Source organism: Stegostoma tigrinum, chromosome 1 (genome assembly GCF_030684315.1).
Source record: "Stegostoma tigrinum isolate sSteTig4 chromosome 1, sSteTig4.hap1, whole genome shotgun sequence".
Classification (NCBI taxonomy): domain Eukaryota; kingdom Metazoa; phylum Chordata; class Chondrichthyes; order Orectolobiformes; family Stegostomatidae; genus Stegostoma; species Stegostoma tigrinum.
The window spans coordinates 122901067-122919732 of record NC_081354.1 but is presented as its reverse complement, the minus strand read 5'-3'; the positions used below and the strand labels follow the sequence as shown (position 1 = coordinate 122919732).

The window sequence follows — 18666 nt, the reverse complement described above, 5'->3', positions numbered from 1 at the left end:
AAAGTCAGGCCATGTTACATGTATTGCATTACTGAAATACTTTGTATTTTTCTTCAGAATTTATGGGCATTGGTCAAGTACAGCTGTTCCTCTAAGATGCGGACTGATCATTCCTCTGAATTTAATTTTTTGTTTTTCAATGTTTTCTATTTCATCTTTGAGTAAAGCTTAATTACCAATGTTAAGCTAATTGGCCTCTAATTCCCTAGACTTGTTTTGTTTCTTGATTTAAATACAACAATGACATTAGCTGTCCACCCCGTAAAATGTTCCATTTTCTAACAAACTCTTTTATAACATATGTCTCAACTTCCTCTTCCCTAATTTTCCATGTGTTGATGCAGCCCATCTTGTTTTATCTCCCTGCAGATGGATTTATTCTTTCATCATCTTGCTCTGGGATCCACTGAGACATAGGCACATTGAAGAAATATGAATTGATTACTATCATTAGCTGTTGTTCATTCTATATTTTCTTTAGTTGCCCAATGCCCATCTTAAGATCAAAACACCGTAAAAATAGAGAAGCAAAAATAAGCCATTTGGCCCACTCAGACTGTTTCAGCATTCAGTAAGATCATGCTGGCCTGATAAGCCTCAACTCAACGTCTCTTCCTTGCTGTGATAATCCTCCATTTCCCTACTGTTTAATAATCTGCAGTTCTCAGCTTTGAACATATTTAATGGGTTAGCCTCCCCAGCGCTCTCTGGGGCAAAGAATTCCCTGGATTCACCACCCTCTGACAGGGATAATCTTGCTGAACGTTGAGCAACCCCTTAATTTGAGAATGTGTACTTCCTCCCCTTCTGGGAGGGTCAAGGACCAATCTCTGAGCATTTTTCCCATCAAACCACCTGAGAATCTTGCGTTTCAATAATGGTCACCTCTTATTCTTAACTCCAATGAGTTCAAGCTTAATTTAGTCAGCTTCTCAAAAAATCCACGTTTGAAATCAACCCAGTAAACCACCTCTGGACTGTCTCCAATAGCAGTATATGTCTCCTTAGATATGAGACCCAAACCTGTTCACAGTATTCCAGTTGTAGTCTGACTAGTGCTTTGTATAGTTTCAGAAAGCCCTTTGAAATAAAGTCCAATAGTCCAATTGATTTCCCTATTACCTGCTGTGATTTAGGCATAAGGACCCCCCAAACCTGTCAGTGCTGCAGCTTTCTGCAGTCTTTCCCCATTTTAAATACTTTTCTGCTCTCCTATTCTTAATTTCTTTTTGTTGTTTTGCCTATGCCGATCACTTTACTATTTCTATTTAGGATCCGCTAATGTAGTTTTGTAGCTACTCTTTTGCTTTCCTGACTATCTGAAGACTTGAATAAAAACCAAATAAGGTGGGTGCTGGAGATCTGAATTAAAAACTGAGTGCCGAAGAATGTGGAAGAATTCTATTGGACTCAAAACATTGAGTCTGACTTCACATACGCTCCCAAACCTTTCACCAGTACTTTCTGTTTGTCTTGCTGACTTCTTTACTAAGCTCTCTTTCTACTTTTCCTTTCCCTGTGAATTTAGTATGTTCTGTTTATTCTACTGTAGTATCTTATTTTTGTCTAGTCTGTTCTTGCTTTTAATGGAATGTATTTCTCCAGAAATCTACTGATCTTAAGTATTTCACACTGCCTATCTGCCCTTGTCATTTCTTATTTCGATTTTACCTTCTCTGGCCCTAAATCACCCTGTCAAAATTGGTATTTCTCAATTCATTACTTTGCAGTTTATGCCAATAACATGAAAGGCTAAAATCTTTTGATTTTACCCAAATTATATTTCTGACTAACTTCAGGATTGCAACTGCTGAAAGGCAATCCACTTGAGTTATCAGTGTTATGGTATTCCCTTCCAATCAGCCTTATCATTGAACCAATAAAAAGGTACTTGAGACAGTGAATAGGTTAAAAGTTGATTAAAACGTTATAGTGATAAGGTTGGCTGTACTTAAATGTTGATAAATTACCTGGCTGAGCTGGGATGATGTATTTTAGTTTGCTGAGGGATGTAAGTGTGTTAATTTTAGAATTACTGAGTATATCTTCCAACCGTCCCTAGGTACAGGATGGACAACTGTAAATGCTACAATCTGTTCAAAATATGATGAGGATAAACCCAATAGGATGGTCATTTTAACCATGGTATAAGGAATCCTTTTGGAAATACTAATCCAAGACAATTAATACACTCCCAGCCAATTCCAAAAAGCCAGGCAAATTAAACTTAACTGACTTGATTGTGCTTTTGATGAGATTACGGGGAGTTGATGGGGGCAGTGTAGTTGATGTGGTTTATATAATCTTCCAAAGGTATTCAATTAAAATTTTAGATGGTTCAGCAAAGGTTGAAGCCCCCGTGGAATGAAGCTGTGACATCATGGGTATGAAATTAGGTAAAGAGCAAGAAACCTAGAATAGTGATGAGTTGTTCGGGGTGGGGAGAGTGGTGGTGGGTGGAGTGGTTGCTGAGGGCTAAGTGTTAGGACCACTGCTTTTTGGTATATATTTATGACACACTGCCTGGAATATAGTGCACATTGAAGAGGTCGAAGATAGATAGGCTTCAGAGAACTGGTAGAATAGGCGGATTTTGTGGTAAATGGCATTTAATGCAATAAACTATAAAGCAATTTGGTTTGGAAAAACAAAGACAATATAAAATCAGACCTTGGACTATATGGGCACATCATTGAGGATTGTAGGAAGGTTGAGAAAGCAGTTAAGTCATAAGGGATCCTCTGCTTTATAAGTAGGAGTTTTGTGCAGAATTTTAAGTTGATGGGGTATCAGGCTTAGGTGTGGGGTGATAGAATTCTCCAGATTTTTTCCCGATGATACCCACCCCAAAATGAGCAGCAAATTTAAGGCTCGCTCATGCCCTTTTGTGGCCCACCTTGCTTTCCACTTACTGGCCAATTCCTGCTTGGCAGCCGTGGGACGTCAGGAATTAATGAGAAGCCTTGTAGAGAAATCTGCTTGAGTGTGAAGGGTTGCAGCCTCCTCCATCAGACCCCTTTCCCAATCTGACCTCCCCATCCTCGGGTATCCCTGCTTTTTTTGGCAGCCTAGTCCCTGCCTCCAACACCTTCCCTCTGAATGAGCCACCAGAGTAAATTGCACTATGAGCTCCTGGCACTTCATGCTGCAGCAATGGGTACCCCCTCCAGGTGGTGTTGCAGGGACAGCAGATTGGCTGGGCAGGCAGGTAGGACTTTCTTCCTAGATTGGTGCAGAAACTGCATCTCCAATCAAAATGGCTGCAGGCTAGATATCAGGAACAAGGTGTGGGAAAAATTCTTCCTCATTGTGTGCAAGAGCAAGAAAGTTATGACGACCGTTTATAAATGCCCGGTTTGGCCTCAACTGGAATGTAACATCCATTTCTGGAAGCTGTGCTTTGAGAGGAACGTGAATAGCTGAGACAGCAGAAAAATAAACAATGTTACAGGAATGAGAAACTTCGTCTACTTTTGGCAGGGGAGACGCATGGAAAAGCTGGAGGTATTCACCTTGAAGTTGAGAAATTCTAAAGGAAATTTGACAGAAGTGCTCGAACTCATGAGGGGCCTAGTCCACATGAATGGAGTGAAACCTCCCATTGGTAGGAGGGTTGTGAACCAAAAGATGTCAAGTATAGTTGATCAGCAAAAGAAGCAAAGTAAATATTTTGGAACCGTTTGTAATGCAGCGAATGGTTGATACGGAACACACTGCCTCAACATGATGAAGGCAGTTTTTAATTGATGCTTTCTAAAGGGAATTAGATAAGCACTTAAAGGAAAATTAATTGCAGCACTATGGTGAAAAGCAGATTGTTCCAGCAGAGAGCTGGCACAGATTTGACAGGATGAATTGCCTCCTTCCATGTTGTAACCTTTTATGATTTTTGGTTATGCAGGGGTTGCACTGTCTCAACAGGGGGAAGGAAGCGTTGGCGGAGAGTCACAACAGAAGTGAAATATCAAAGCTATTTTGATAAAACTTAATAATAACAATAATAAAATAACTGTTTCAGCCACCAAACTCAAGATGAACCAATACGCAAGAAGCCACTTAAAGCAAGTTAAAGATACAGAATAAATTCTCATTAAGATTACAATACCTCAGTTACTGGGGACAAGCCACAGACAATTGGATTGAATAGAATAGAAATTTATTATTACATGTACTTTTGCAAGAAAAATACAGCAAAAGGTTTTAGTCACTCAACCGTGGTAGCTGCATCAAGGACAGAAATCATTCATAATACTTTAAAAAAAGTAACAAGACAAAGTTCATCTCAGTTCAGTTAGTGGCTCCTGGGCTCTAGGAAAGCTGGTTAAGAAGCCCTGAACACCCAGCCGCCATGAGACTGTCACACTGGACTGCTGGAATACTGAGCCAGATGCTTCTGCCGAAGACTGCCATGCCAGACGGAGTTCACCACACGGGGCCGAAACCTCCTTTTGCCTCCTTCAGACACTTCGGCCTAGCTGTGGACCTGGAGTGTCAGCCCAGCCTGTGTCTGGGCTGGGAGACTGGTTCCTTGCTCGCCAGTAGACCCCAGACTGGGCTGGAGCTGTGTCTGGCTTGTCCAGGGCTTGCTCCCACCAAAGGCCTTTTCCTTCACTTACCACACTCCAGTCTTAAAAGCAAACAGAAAACAAAGAGGGTCAGTATATCTATCTTAACACAGTATTTACACCAATAAGCTGGATTGGAAATAATCCACTAGACTGGAATAGATACACTAGGCCCAATACAAAATGATAAAGCTAATTGTAACTAAGTAAGCAAGAGCAGCATGGAACGAAATGCTGCAATGGAGAGCACGGAAAGCCATGACAGGCTGAATGGCCTCTTTTACTGCAGTAACCATTCTGTAATTCTACGCATTAAGTAACAGCTGGAAGCAGTACCCTGTGAAGAACGTAGACCAATTAACTGAGGGGTGAAACTAAATCAAATGGATTTTAATGTGAAGTCAAAAACAAAGTGCGGAAGAAACACAGCTGGTCTGACAGCATCCTTAGACAAAAACAGTTAATGTTTTGAGTCCACGGACCCTTTTGGTTTCAGATTTTCAGCATCCACAGTTCCTTGTTTTTGTTCAATTTGAGGTCATCCATTTTGAATGGCCCTTCGGCCCATTGAGTATGCACTGACATGACTACCACCAAAAACATGCATACCCCAATTTCCTGGATTTGTTCCATATCCTTGAATGTTATGATATTTGAAGTGCTCTTCCAAATGTTCTTTAAAGGGTTGAAGGTTTTCACTACCTTCCCAGGCAATTCAAAATAGGTAAATCTAACTTTTTACTAAATACTGAGAAATTAGAAATTATGCAAGGCAAAACTATTACTATTTCAATTAAGCTGAAATTAAAAGGAAAATTATGCTTCCATTGCACAGGGCATTAGTAAGATTCTGTCTGGAATACTGTGTTCAATTTCAGGCTCTGCACTTGACAACTTATATTGGGCGTGCAGTGAAGATTCGTTAGTTAATCCCGGAGTTTGAGTTAAATTGGGAAGGCAGCATCCATAGACTAATGTTTTTTACTTTAGCATTCACATTTGTTTAACATTTTGTCTTGTCTGTAGAAGAGCAGGTTGATCATGGTAGTTACAATGTTAAGAGGTTCAACAGTGCTTGTGCAGAAACAGAGTCCAGTATGACTGTTCTTCAGAACTGGAGAACAGTCATACTGACACTGCCAGACCTGCTTTGTTTCTCTAGTACTTTGTTTTCATTTCAAATTTCCAGCATCTGCATTTTTTTTCTTTTATTACAATGTCAAATGGAATTGTGTAATAGATACTAATAAACGATTACCTCTGAAGGAATATAGAACAGAGAAACATCTTAAAATTGCAGGTAGATCGTTCAGGGAATCAGATACCTTTTTCATGGAAACACTGGTAGAATTCTTTAACATTAACATTACCTCCCTCTCCCCACACCCCTGAAAGAGAAAGCAAAAGATTCAAGGACAACTGGAGCTTCCAATTATAGAATCCCCATGGTATGGAAGCAGACAATTCTGTACATTGAGTCTACACTGGCCCTCTATCTAGACTCCACTCTTTTTTTCTCTCTGTTTCTCTCCCCCCCCCCACCCCCCCACCCCCACCATCCCTGTAATTCCCATGGCAAATCCATCTAGCCTTCAAATCCCTGGACACTATTGGGTTTTTAGCATGGCCAATCCATATAACCTGCACATTTTTAGGACTATGCGAGGAAACTGGAGCACTGGGAGAAAACCCACAAGGCTGGAATTGAACCCACATCCCTGGCACTGAGGCAACAGTGCTACTTCACTGAGCCACCATGCTGCCCCAAGGCTGAGAAAGAAATTGGATAAGGATAGTAAGTGACATAGTGCAACAGCAAGTAAATGGAGTTGTGACACAGATCAACCTAATTGAATAGCGAAATAAGCTAAATAGTGCACACTTTCTGCTTCTATTGTTATGACCAGACTCTTGGTGGTGACCTGAAAGCCTGTTTTCTAAACGGATCAATTTAATCAGGCTTAAATGAGTTAACAAAGTGGGGTCATTAATTATCAAACACAAAACATAAAAATGCAACATACACATGAGAGGTTAGAGCTAAGTCCAAAACAATAAAACTAAAAATGTCTGAACTGTTTGTGAAGAGCATACAGTTGAGTGCTGTGACTGCTGTAGCGGAGGTTACCAGTAGCATTGTTGGTCATTGAAGAGTCATGTTCACAATCCTTAATTTTGCAGATTGGTTGAGATTCTGTAGTTCTAAATCCTCTCAACCATGAGTGAATTCCAGCATTTAGAGTAAGAAAATCCTTGTGTTGCTCTTTTTTAACCAATTTGCAGCACTGACTGAGAAGATGATTACCTCCAAATCAGGCATAACGTGATGATTATTCTTCATCATGCTTACACTCAAACTCAGGCTGGTACACATGACGGCAGTCAGTCCCACGAGCATGCTTCAGTAGAGTCACAACTAGCTTTTTAACCCCTGTCTTGGTGTATTCTTCAAAGGAAAAACACAAACTGTGCCTGTACTTGCTGCTGAGCAGGAAGTCATTAGCCCCTTGTTACCTGTGTAGTCACAAGAAGTCGTAGTTCGAGATAACAAGATCTGAGTGCTGCAAACTGCTTATAAAAGGAAACAGAGCAACGAAAGGATTTTCTCTTACTTTCTTTCTAATTGCTGGAATTCAGTCATGGTCGAAAGGATTTGCAACTGCAGAATCTCAACCAAACTCCAAATCATAGCTTGAAGTTTCTTTGACACTTTAGGTTTCACATTCCATTCATAGAATCCGAGTCAAAATCCTAGTTATATGGCACGGAAACAGATGCTCTGGTCCAACTTGTCCGGGCCAACCAGATATTCGAAACTAATCTTGCCCCATTTGGCCCATATCCTTCAAAACCATTCCTGTTCATATCCATCCAGATGCCTTTTAAATGTTGTAACTTTACCCACCTCCACCACATCCTCTGGCCGCTCGTTACAAACACGCACCACCCTCTGTGCGGAAAAGTTGCCCCTCAGACCCCTTTTATATCTCTCCCCTCTCTCCTTAAACCTATGCTTCGAGTTTGAGCTTCCCTACCCTGGGGGGAAAAGACCTGGGCTGTGCATCCTGTCCGTGCCCCTTATGATTTTATAAACCCCTATAAGGTCACGCCCTCAGCCTCCGGCTGTCCAGGTAAACAGCCCCAGCCTATTTAACCTAACCTCTTCCTATTGCTCAAACCATCCAGTCCCAGCAACATCCTTGTTTGTGGTTTCCAAACCTTTTCAAGTTTACAGTGGAAATTCCAATTTTAAAATAACATGAATGACTGAACTCCCAACCAGATAGATGGCAGTCTTAGCAGAACAGTAGTACTGTAAAGGCCTCTAAATTTCAAAACAAACCTTTCTCCCAGTAGGAAAAGACATAAGAGCAAGTTTGTCCTGGATTAAGCCAGATCTGGCTTAATCCCTCAAAACAAAAGGTGCCCAAAGTTAAATGGCAAAGAACATCTGAGCAAAGAGATAATGGGAACTGCAGATGCTGGAGAATCCGAGATAACAAAGTGTGGAGCTGGATGAACACAGCAGGCCAAGCAGCATCTCAGGAGCACAAAAGCTGATGTTTTGGGCCTAGAGCCTTCATCAGAAAAGAGGGGTGTCGGTGGGGAGAGGGTTCTGGAATAAACAGAGAGGGGGGGAAGCAGACTGAAGATTGGTAGAGGAGAAGATAGGTGGAGGGGAGAGTAGAGGTGGGGAGGAGATGGGTCAGTCCAGGGAGGACGGACAGGTCAAGGGAGTGGGATGAGGTTAGTTGTAGGAAACAGGGGTGCGGCTTGAGGTGGGAGGAGGGGATAGGTGGGAGGAAGAACAAGTGAGGGAGGTGGAGATGAGCTGGGTGCCAAAAATTCCATCCCCCATTCCCAATTCCTTTGCCTCCTCCGCATCTATTCCCAGGATGGGGCATTCCACTCCCGCACATCCCAGATGTCCTCCGTTCTTCAAGGACCACAACTTCCCCTCCGCAGTGGCCAAGAACGCCCTCGGCCATGTCTCCCTCATTTCCTGCCCCTCGTCTCTCTCTCTCTCTCACCCTGCCCCCGCAATAACCACCAAAAGAGAATCCCCCTTGTCGTCACATACCACACCACCAACCTCCAGATCCAATGCATCATCCTCCAACACTTCTGCCATCTACAATCCGACCCCACCACCCAAGACATTTTTCCATCCCCACACTTATCTGCCTTCTGGAGAGACCACTGTCTCTGGGACTCCCTGTTTTCAGCTCCACACTCTCTCCTTCTGACCCCACCACACCAGCATCTTTCCCTGCAACCATAGAAAGTGCTACACTTGCCCCCACACCACCTCCCTCACCCACATCCCAGGCCCCAAGATGACTTTCCACATCAAGCAGATGTTCACCTGCACATCCACCAGTATGTGGTATACTGCATCTGCTGTACCCATTGTGGCCTCCTCTACATTAGGAAACCAAGCGGAGGCTTGAGGACCGCTTTTCAGAACACCTACGCTCGGTTCGCAACAAACAACTGCACCTCCCAGTCGCAAACCATTTCAACTCCCCCTCCCATTCCTTAGACGACATATCCATCCTGGGCCTCCTGCAGTGCCATAATGATGCCACCTGAAGGTTGCAGGAACAGCAACTCATATTCCACTTGGGAACCTGCAGCCCAATGGTATCAATTTCGATTTCACAAGTTTCAAAAATCTACCCCCCCCCCCCCCCCCACCACCACACTGCATCCCAAAACCAGCCCAGCTCGTCCCCGCCTCCCTAACCTGTTCTTCCTCCCACTTCAAGCCGAACCTCCACTTCCTACCAACTAACCTCATCCTGCCCCCTTGACCTGTCAGCCCTCCCCGGACTGACCTATCCCCTCTCTACCTACCCACCTATACTCTCCTCTCCACCTATCTTCTCCTCTGTCCATCTTCGGTCCACCTTCCCCTCTTTCCCTATTTATTTCAGAACCCTCTCCCCATACCCCTTTTCTGATGAAGGGTCGAGGCCTGAAACGTCAGCCTTTGTGCTCCTAAGATGCTGTTTGGCCTGCTGTGTTCATCCAGCTTCACACTTTGTTAACATCTGAGCAATCTCTTGATTACTATCTCCCGGAGCCAAGAGAAAAATGCTCCCTCCCCTTCCTGTCTACTCCAAACATGATCTAAGTGAGCGGAAACGTCAGTGTTTCACAGCATTTACAGTATACAAAAACATGCCACTCAGCAGAATTGATACAAGAAAATCAATCAGCCTCCAACTAATCAGTAATTAGACTAAACCACACACTATAGTATATGACTGCTCAAAAATAGCTAGTATAATCAGTTGTTCACTGAATTGTGCTGTGACAGACAGAATGCACCTGAAATGGGTTATCATCTTTGTCACTCTTAGCACATTTTGTACCCTCCGAACGTTCTCCACTGTTTTGCTTTTTTACTGGTTTCTCTACTGGAGCTGACGTCTTTCTCTTGGCCTTTTGATCATTCATCATTTTACTCTAGACAACAACTTACAACTACAGCCATTTTTGGCTGCATCAGCCATCTTTTAAAGCATTTGTTGGAATGAAAAATTTAGAATGTCACAGTATTTCACAGCACAATTGTAATGTTATTTATACATCAATTTCTAGTTCACGCTGTTGGTGAGAGAGTTTGAAAGACTAATTTAAAGATGAAAGTCAAACATTCCTTTCTTGTAAGTTACTGAATTTAGTACAAGTAGAGTCAAACAATGAATGAATTTGAAATAAACACAACAGGACTATTTCCTTTTTATCCTCACTCTGCATGCTGCCTTCATTATTGTACCTTCCTATTCTTAATACAAATTCTGACTATTCCCCTGTTGCAAATTGTATCCAATTAAACTCCAGCTGGATTAACTATCCATCACAATGACTCTTACAGAATAAGTACAGTGCATGGCAGATATTTGGGTCTTTGTCAAACCTGTGTTTCAAAGTGAGTTTTAGGTAACATATTTTTATTGTTTAGGCCTTGTTGGCAACAATTTGCTGATACTTTCACAATGTCCCTTCATTTTTCTGAATAACATGACCGAAATGTAGATTTTTTTTATTGATTGCTTTAAGGAGGATGGTCTCTTAAATTACATGGCTTACCCTCGCTACTTCCAAGTTATTTAATGATAGAGTTACTGACCTTTTTTCTTGTTAATGCAGTATGTAGACATCAAAGCTATGTGAGGCTTTTTGCTGCATTGTGAATATTTCATGAGGCAGTGTATTATGAATTGTAATCAGCAGGAGTGAAATAGGACAGAAATAACCATTTTATTGACATGAAAATCTGCAAAAGGAAGAGTTACTTTGCAAATGAATACATTTTTATGATCTCAGCGCACTTTAACTCAAAACTTCATTTAAAACACACTGTTTTCCAGAAACAAAAGTATCTGAACCTCTCTCTCGTTCAATTTTAAAATATCATTAAATTACAAGCTTTTTATTTTACTATCTCCAGTTAGCCAAACCCACAGTGTCAGCGTCATATGTTTTCAGGTACATTATGGTTAGATGCAGTTACTAACAGTGTTGTGCTTCAGAAAAGCCTACTTTTAGAGTATTAGAGATAGCAAGAACTGTAGATGCTGGAGTCAGACAACACCATGTGGAGCTGTAGGAGCACAGCAGGTCAAGCAGCATCAGGAACAGAAAAGTTGACGTTTCAGGTCTGAAGAAGGGCCCCTGACTTGAAACGTCAACTTTTCTGCTCCTCTGCTGCCTGATCTGCTGTGTTCATACTTTTTAGTGTGATATTTGTCTACGACTGCTGTGGGAAATAGTGTGCTCCATGCTCATGGGATCAAAATATAATGGAATATTGAGACTGGGTACTTCTTTTAATAGAATCCCTACAGTGTAGAAACAGGCCATTCGGCCCAACAAGTCCATAGTGACCCTCAGAGCACCCACCCAAACCTATCCCTGAACACGAAGGAGCAATTTAGCACAGCCACCTAACCAGCACATCTTTGGACATTGGGAGGAAACCCTTGCAGAAACAGGGAGACTGTGCAAACTTGTCTGAGGGTGGAATTGAACCTGGATTCCTAGTGCTGTGAGGCAGCTGTCCTACGCATTGAGCCACCGTGCCATCCCAAATATGTTACAAACATATCATGAACTGTTATCCATTAGGGCCTGGACTGGTGCTACCCAGATAACAAATTGTGCCCTATACATAGTAAGAACTAAGTTAAAATAATTACTGAGACCTATTAATACATACTTATTTTAATTTTCTTACCTGTCATCCTGAAAATTCATGATTATCTTAATTATCTTCTTGACTTTAATCTTCAGCTGCTTTCTTCAAAAGTCAGTTTTAGTGACCCACACTTCTGGAAACTGTTGATATAAATCTACGTAAGCAGTTTTTGTGTGTACTGTATGGAATATTATTAAACACTATCTTTAATACTCAGGGCAATCAACTTGTTAAAGAATTTCCTACCAGTGTTGAGACAGATTCATATAAGAATAGAAGCCAAAAGAACTGTGGATGCTGTAAATCAGGAACAAAAACAAAGTTGCTGGAAAAGCTCAGCAGGTCTGGCAGCATCTGTGGAGGAGAAAATAGAGTTAACATTTCAGGTCCAATTCTGAGGAAGGACCACCGGACCCGAAATGTTAACTCTGTTTTCTCCTCCACAGATGCTGCCAGACCTGCTGAGTGTTTCCAGCAACTTCGCTTTTGTCACCTAAGCATAGACTTTGTAACAACTTCAAGCACATTCTTTTCTATTCATAATTGTGGGATGTGGGCATCTCTGGCTGGCCAGCATTCCTTGCCCATCCCTAGTTGCCCTTGAAGGTGGTGATGAGCTGCCTTCTTGACCCACTGTATTTCTCCTTTTTAGAGGTTGATCCACAATACAATTTGGGTGAAAATCCTAGAATTGCCTTCCTATGACAGTGAAGGAACAGCAATATATTTCCAAACAGGATGGTGAGTGACTTGGATGGGAAATTGGTGGTGTGTTCCCATATATCTGGTGCCCTTGTCCTTCTGGACAGAAGTGGTTGTGGATTTGAAAGGTGCTGTCTGAGGATCTTTAGTGAATTTCTGCAGCGCATCTTGTAGCTAGTACATACTGCTGCTACTGAGTGTCGTTGGTGGAGGGAGTAGATGTTTGTGGATGCAGTGTCCAATCAAGTGGGTTGTTTTGAACTGGATGGTGTCAAGCTTCTTGAGTGCTGTTGGGCCTGCAGTCACCCAGGCAAGTGGGGAGTATTCCATCACACTCCTGACTCCACGTAGATAGTGGACAGGCTTTGAGGAGTTGGGTGAGTTACTCACCACAACATTCCTAGCTTCTGGCCTGTTCTTGTATGCACTGCTTATGTGGTGAGTCCAGTTGAGTTTCTGGTCAATGATAACTCCCAGGATGTTGATATCAGGGGATTCAGTGATGGTAACACCATTGAATGTCAAGGAACAATGTTTAGATCGTCTCTTATTGGTGATGGTCATAGCCTGGTATTTGTGTGGCATGGATGTCACTTGCCACATCAGCCCAGCCTGGATATTGTTCAGATCTTGTTGCATTTGAGCATAGGCTGCTTCAGTATCTGAGGAGTCACAAATGGTGCTGAACATTGTGCACATCATTGGCGAACATCCCCACTTCTCTCCTTTTATGATGGTCATAGAAGCAGCTGAAGATGGTCAGGCCAAGAAAACTACGCAGAGGGACTCCTGCAGTGATGTCCTGGAGCTGAGATGATTGACCTCCAACAACCACAACCATCTTCCTATGTTTCAGCTATGACTCCAACCACCGGAGAATTTGCCCCCTGATACCCATTGATTCCAGTTCTGCCAGGGCTCCTTGATGCCACACTTGGTTGAATGCAACCTTAATATCAAGGGCTGTTCTTGCTCCCATTGAAATAATGTTTTGTCACAGAAACTCTCCAATAGCAATCATATGACTTCATTCCCTAACAATGTTAATTTCAGATGCAGAGCAGCATCTCTTATAGGATGTGTTTTTCTTTTGCTGATTGCTTGAGGCAAACATCCTGTTTAATCAACTCTACGTGCACATACAATATATATAACATACATACACAGTAGGCGTGCTCTGTGTTTGTCACTGACAGTTGTTCTAAAGAAAAATGTTGGGTAAGAGATATCTAATGCTGTCCTTACAACTTTCTTTCTTAGTCTGTTAATGTGAATTGCTAGTATAAACTGAGCTCACTCGGTGAATGAGCAATGGCTAGTGTTCAAGCACCTAAACTTAGAAAACATGCAGACTGTGACAAGATTCTGCCTTTAATTTCTGTGATATATGATTTGAAGTGTTTGCTGTGCTTTAAGTTGTTAGAGTCCGCTCTTATCTGGACCTGTCCCAACACTGGTAGAAACTGCTTTAACAAGTTGATTGCCCTGTTATTAAAACTGCTGAAGGAAGTGAACGCTTTGGAGATAGTGTTGAAGCGATTCACAAAAATGTTCTCAGGGCTGAGGAATGTCCATTGTGAAGGTGGATTAAAGAAGTTAGGATTGTTCTCTGGAGAGAAGGAGGCCAAGAGGAAATCCTGATTCTGGGTTTTCCGAATCATCTACAAACAGGATAGTGAGTAGAGTTCCCAAATTTAAAAAGAAAAATGATCAGCCATGGATTTAAAATTTCTGAAAGGATCGCATGGGATGTGAGAGTCTTCCACACCACCTGTAGTCAGTATATGGAATACACTGCCTGGAAGAGTTGTGGATGCTGTTTCAATGGATCCATTTAGGAGGGCATTGACAGTCACGTGGAAGGAACTAATGTGCAAGGATCTTGATGCTCATTTGTAAAGCCAGTGCAGGCATGATGGGTTCAGTGACCTCCTTTTGTGCCCTAAAACTTGTGTAGTTTGTCGGTGCACAAGACAGTACTGTGTTACAGGGTGGTGCTGCAATTAGAAGGTGGAAGGCAAAGCATTAACAGAACATTGTTTGAGCTAAATCTCTGAAGTTCAGTTGAACTTTATAGAATGCTGTTCAGATGACTTTGTAATATTTACTTTTTATAATAAGATCCTTACAATTTGCATCTTATGACTTTATTATTGTATATTTAAATAAAAATTAATTCATGCATTTTCTCAGACTTTGGCAAATATACATGATTACCAAAAACTTGTTGAACCTTCAAGCATAGCTGTTGTCCAGATTAAAACAAAAAAATATCAAGTTGCCACTGGATATACCAAGTATTTCATTGATCTCAAAGTGTATAAAAATTAGCTACTTTATTTCTTTAATATATTAACTGAATGCAGCTGATTTTTTTTATTCCCCATACAATATAATCTCTTCACTTATTTGTATGATGATCATAGCCTGTATAATTGCCAGCCTTCTAGGAATATGATGTTGCACAGCTGGGTTCAGAGGTCCTCAAAGCAGTTGCACCTTAATTATGAGCAATTAAAATGAACGTTCAGCTGCAATGGCAACTTTCTGTATTTCTCTTTTTAATGCACTCGATTTGAACTGCTTTTATGCTGAGGATAACTGAATAAGACAATTTATCATTTGCATTTAGTAAATATAGACAGATTAAGAAGCAAGAAGATATAATGCAGAATGTGAACTTGAAGGTGCCTGGAGTTGGCATCCAGAGAAGCAGATTAGCTGATCGAGGCACAAGAAAACAATTGGTCTACTAGACTGGAAGTTGAGTAAATCTGTCAACGTTCATATGCTGATGCTGCGCTGTTGACAAGGTGAACTGGAGCAGTTGGAACAGGGCATACAGCCAAGGAAGGCAGTGGGAAAGCCATGCCAATCTGTCATAGTGTTGGTTTGCTTTATGAGGGGAAAGTAGCATACAAGCAATTTGGGCAGACCAGAGATCCAGCAGGATGTGTGTTACCTGGGCCTGGAGTGGTTGCGAATGTAGCAGAAATTGGGCAGGATGTATAAAATTCTCAGGATTAGTCCAATGAGGTATCAGAAGTTTTAATGAACACTGAAATATCTCCAACCCTGGTCAATCCATGCTGACTGTCTTAGCGTATTGGCTAGGAAGGTTAAGCAGCCATGTTCAAAACTGTCAAGAATATTACATTATAGTGGCAGAGATTAGAAAACATAAAATATTGATTTGTGATATGGTTAAATGTTGGTAATCTTTTATCCTTTAAATAAAATTATCCCTCTTCTGTGTTCAATTTTTAAAAGATGTGGCAGCTAATAGATAGCCCAGAATTTTATTTGATTAGCTTTGGGAGAAACTTTATAAATTTTACCAACAGGAACTTTGTTCTCTAACTCATATTTAAAGCCATTGACATGCAAATTTTGATCTTGCCTAATTCTTCTAAACGCCAGTAAATTCACAGTTCTTCCACCAATTGAGGCAGAGGATGGAAGGAGCTGAGGTCAGCTTCCTGGCTGCCATTAATGACTCAATTTACATCCATCTTCCTGAGCTCCAACCTCCCCAGGTTCACTCCATAAGCATCTTTTGATTGTCAGTAGCTTCCTGCATCCTGCGGCAATTATACAGGCTATGATCATTCCCACATTCAGAGAAATGCAAGATTCATTTGAGGGATGTATCAGGAAGTGTGATCTGTTCACAAGAAGCCTGCCTCTGACTCCACACCATGATTCCCCATTCCACCCTCCTTCACCTTGGACCTGGTGTCCCTCTGTCATTGTAAGCCTCTGGTTCATTGCTGGAAGCTGCCACTACTTCTATTAGCACGAATGCGTAATGGAGAGTTGCTTGTATCAGAGTGGCTGGTAGGATTTCTGGAGGTGGATCTGACAGTAATCACTTAAGTGACTCATGACTATCGAAGTACTCTCATGGGATTAACAGTGGTTTCCAGATACTATTCCCTGGGTGAGATCACTGTCTCACAATTAAAGCCAAACTCTCAACTTTTTTATTCGTCTCACCATAAATGCCCCATAAATGACCCTGTTGAGTGTTTCCTGCATTTTCTGGTTATCTTGCAGGTATTCTGCATCTGCAGCATTTTGCTCTTCTATTAGTAGATGGATAACACCAAATGCTAGTCTAAACTCTATTTTAAAATAAATACCATAAAACCTCATTCAGTTCCCCAAACAAAATAACTGATCTACCCATTTTTTAAAAATTGAATTTAATCCTGAACTGCTTCGTTGCCGTTCTCGGGGCTGGGTAACTGATTCCTGCAGACCCCTATGTTCTGACCAATTTGAAGTTCTGAAGATTTCTTCCTAATCTTCTGACAAACCTCACTGGCCGATTGTTATTGAGCTTTCTGATGGTATGTATTATGTACTTAGCCACTGCCAAACCTAGACCAGCTTGCCATGATTTCCAAACTTTCCAACTTGCACTTATCAGGACAATTTGCAAATGAAAGGCTAATGAAATAATCCTGAGTGTGCTAACAACAAATTAAGGAGGCATGGGATTCAGGGTAATTCGGTTGTCTGGTTACAAAACTTGCTGTCCAATAGACAGAGGGTGGTAGTAGATTAAAAGTATTCAGCCTCGAACTCTGTGACCAGTGGTGTTCCACAGGGATCTGTTCTGGGACCTCTGCTCTATGCAATCTTTATAAATGACCTTGGATGAGGATGTGGAAGGATAGGTTAGTAAGCTTGCTGATGACACGAAGGTTGGTGGAGTTGTGGATAGCATTGGAGAGTTGTTGTAGGTTGCAATGGGACATTGACAGGATGCAGAGCTGGGCAAAGTAGTGGCAGATGGAATTCAACCCAGAAAAGTGTGAGTGATTCATTTTGGAAGGGTGAATTTGAATGCAGAATACAGAGTTAATGGCAGGATTCTTGGCAGTGTGAATGAACAGAGGGATCTTAGGGTACATGTCCATAGATCCCTCAAAGTTCCTACCCAAGTTGTTAGGGTTGTAAAGAAGACATGTGGTGTGTTGGCTTTCATTGGCAGGGGAATTGAGTTAGAGCCGCAAGGTTATGCTGCAGCTCTCTAAAACCCTGTTTAGAACATACTTGGAATATTGTGTTCTGTTCTGGTCACCTCATTATAGGACGAATGTGGAAGCTCTGGAGTGTGTGTAGAGGAGATTTACCAGGATGCTGCCTGGAATAGAGGGCAGGTCTTATGAGGAAAGGTTGAGGGAGCTAGGGATTTTCTCATTGGAGCAAAGGGTGAGAGTTGACTTGAAAGAGGTTTGCAAGATGATGAGAGGCATAGCATGGATAGCCAGAGACTTTTTCCCAGGGTGTAAATGACTATTACAAGGGTGCATAATTTTAGGGTGATTGGAGGAAGGTATGGGGGAGATGTTAGAGGTAGGTTCTTTACATAGAGTGCTGTGCATGTGGAATACGCTGCCGGCAGCGGGAGTGGAGTCAGATACTTTAGAATTTTAAGCGACTCTTGGATAGGCACATGGAGGATAGTAAAACATAAGTAATGCAGGGTAGTTTGATCTTAGTAGGATAATAGGTCAGCACAACATCGGCTGAAGCACCTGTACTGTGCTGTACTGTTCTATATTCTAATTATGGTGACAACCAATTTGGGATCATCAGTCAGGTTTACAATGTGGCAGACTTATATGTACTGGAAGCTTCAGGTGGTTTCTTTGCATCTGTGTAACAGGATAACAATAGCTTTTTTAAAAAGGCTCCTCTTGTATTGCACAATTCAGAAGTATAAATCATACAGTTCAAGAAGTATTGGAACGAAGAGAGACTGCCTGATCTTTTTCTAAAGAGAAAACAGATTGTTGTGTAATGCTTATGAATATGTTTGCAAGATGGATGAGAACTTTGAGTCCAGAAAAGTGACATTTTAGCTTAAAGATCAGCCAAGCATAAACTAAAGACATGATCCCTATCAAGTACTGAACTGACATCTTACATAAACTACTGTCTTGTTCTATTTTTGTTCTCGCCTCTCCTACTGAAGGCAGTGGTACGTTGCTAGGGTGCACTTGTACAAAATCTTTGTTAATTTCCAATTACAATGACGCTTACAAATTGACAAATTTTAGATTTGGTGGGACCCAATTTGGCAAAGCCACCTGCTCCATCCCATTAGCAAATCGATTCATGTAGGGTGGAAATCTTGGCTGTCATTATGCTGAAAAAATGCATACATTGTTACTCCATCTA

At 41.6% G+C, this 18666-nt stretch overlaps 1 protein-coding gene and 1 long non-coding RNA gene across 3 annotated transcripts in view; one reads left to right on the top strand and one right to left on the bottom strand.

The window, feature by feature from the left end:
- Positions 1-18666, top strand: part of LOC125452456 (ras-related protein Rab-3C) — a 175415-nt gene that overhangs the window by 29794 nt on the left and 126955 nt on the right. The gene's annotated exons all lie outside the window — the stretch shown is intronic.
- Positions 4135-18666, bottom strand: part of LOC125454525 (uncharacterized) — a 50347-nt gene continuing 35815 nt past the window's right edge. Inside the window, exons 2-3 of the long non-coding RNA XR_007248018.1 lie at positions 11812-11912; positions 4135-4627 (exon numbers count right to left, since the gene is read on the bottom strand). This is a non-coding gene — a long non-coding RNA (uncharacterized LOC125454525). The remainder of the gene's footprint in view (positions 4628-11811; positions 11913-18666) is intronic.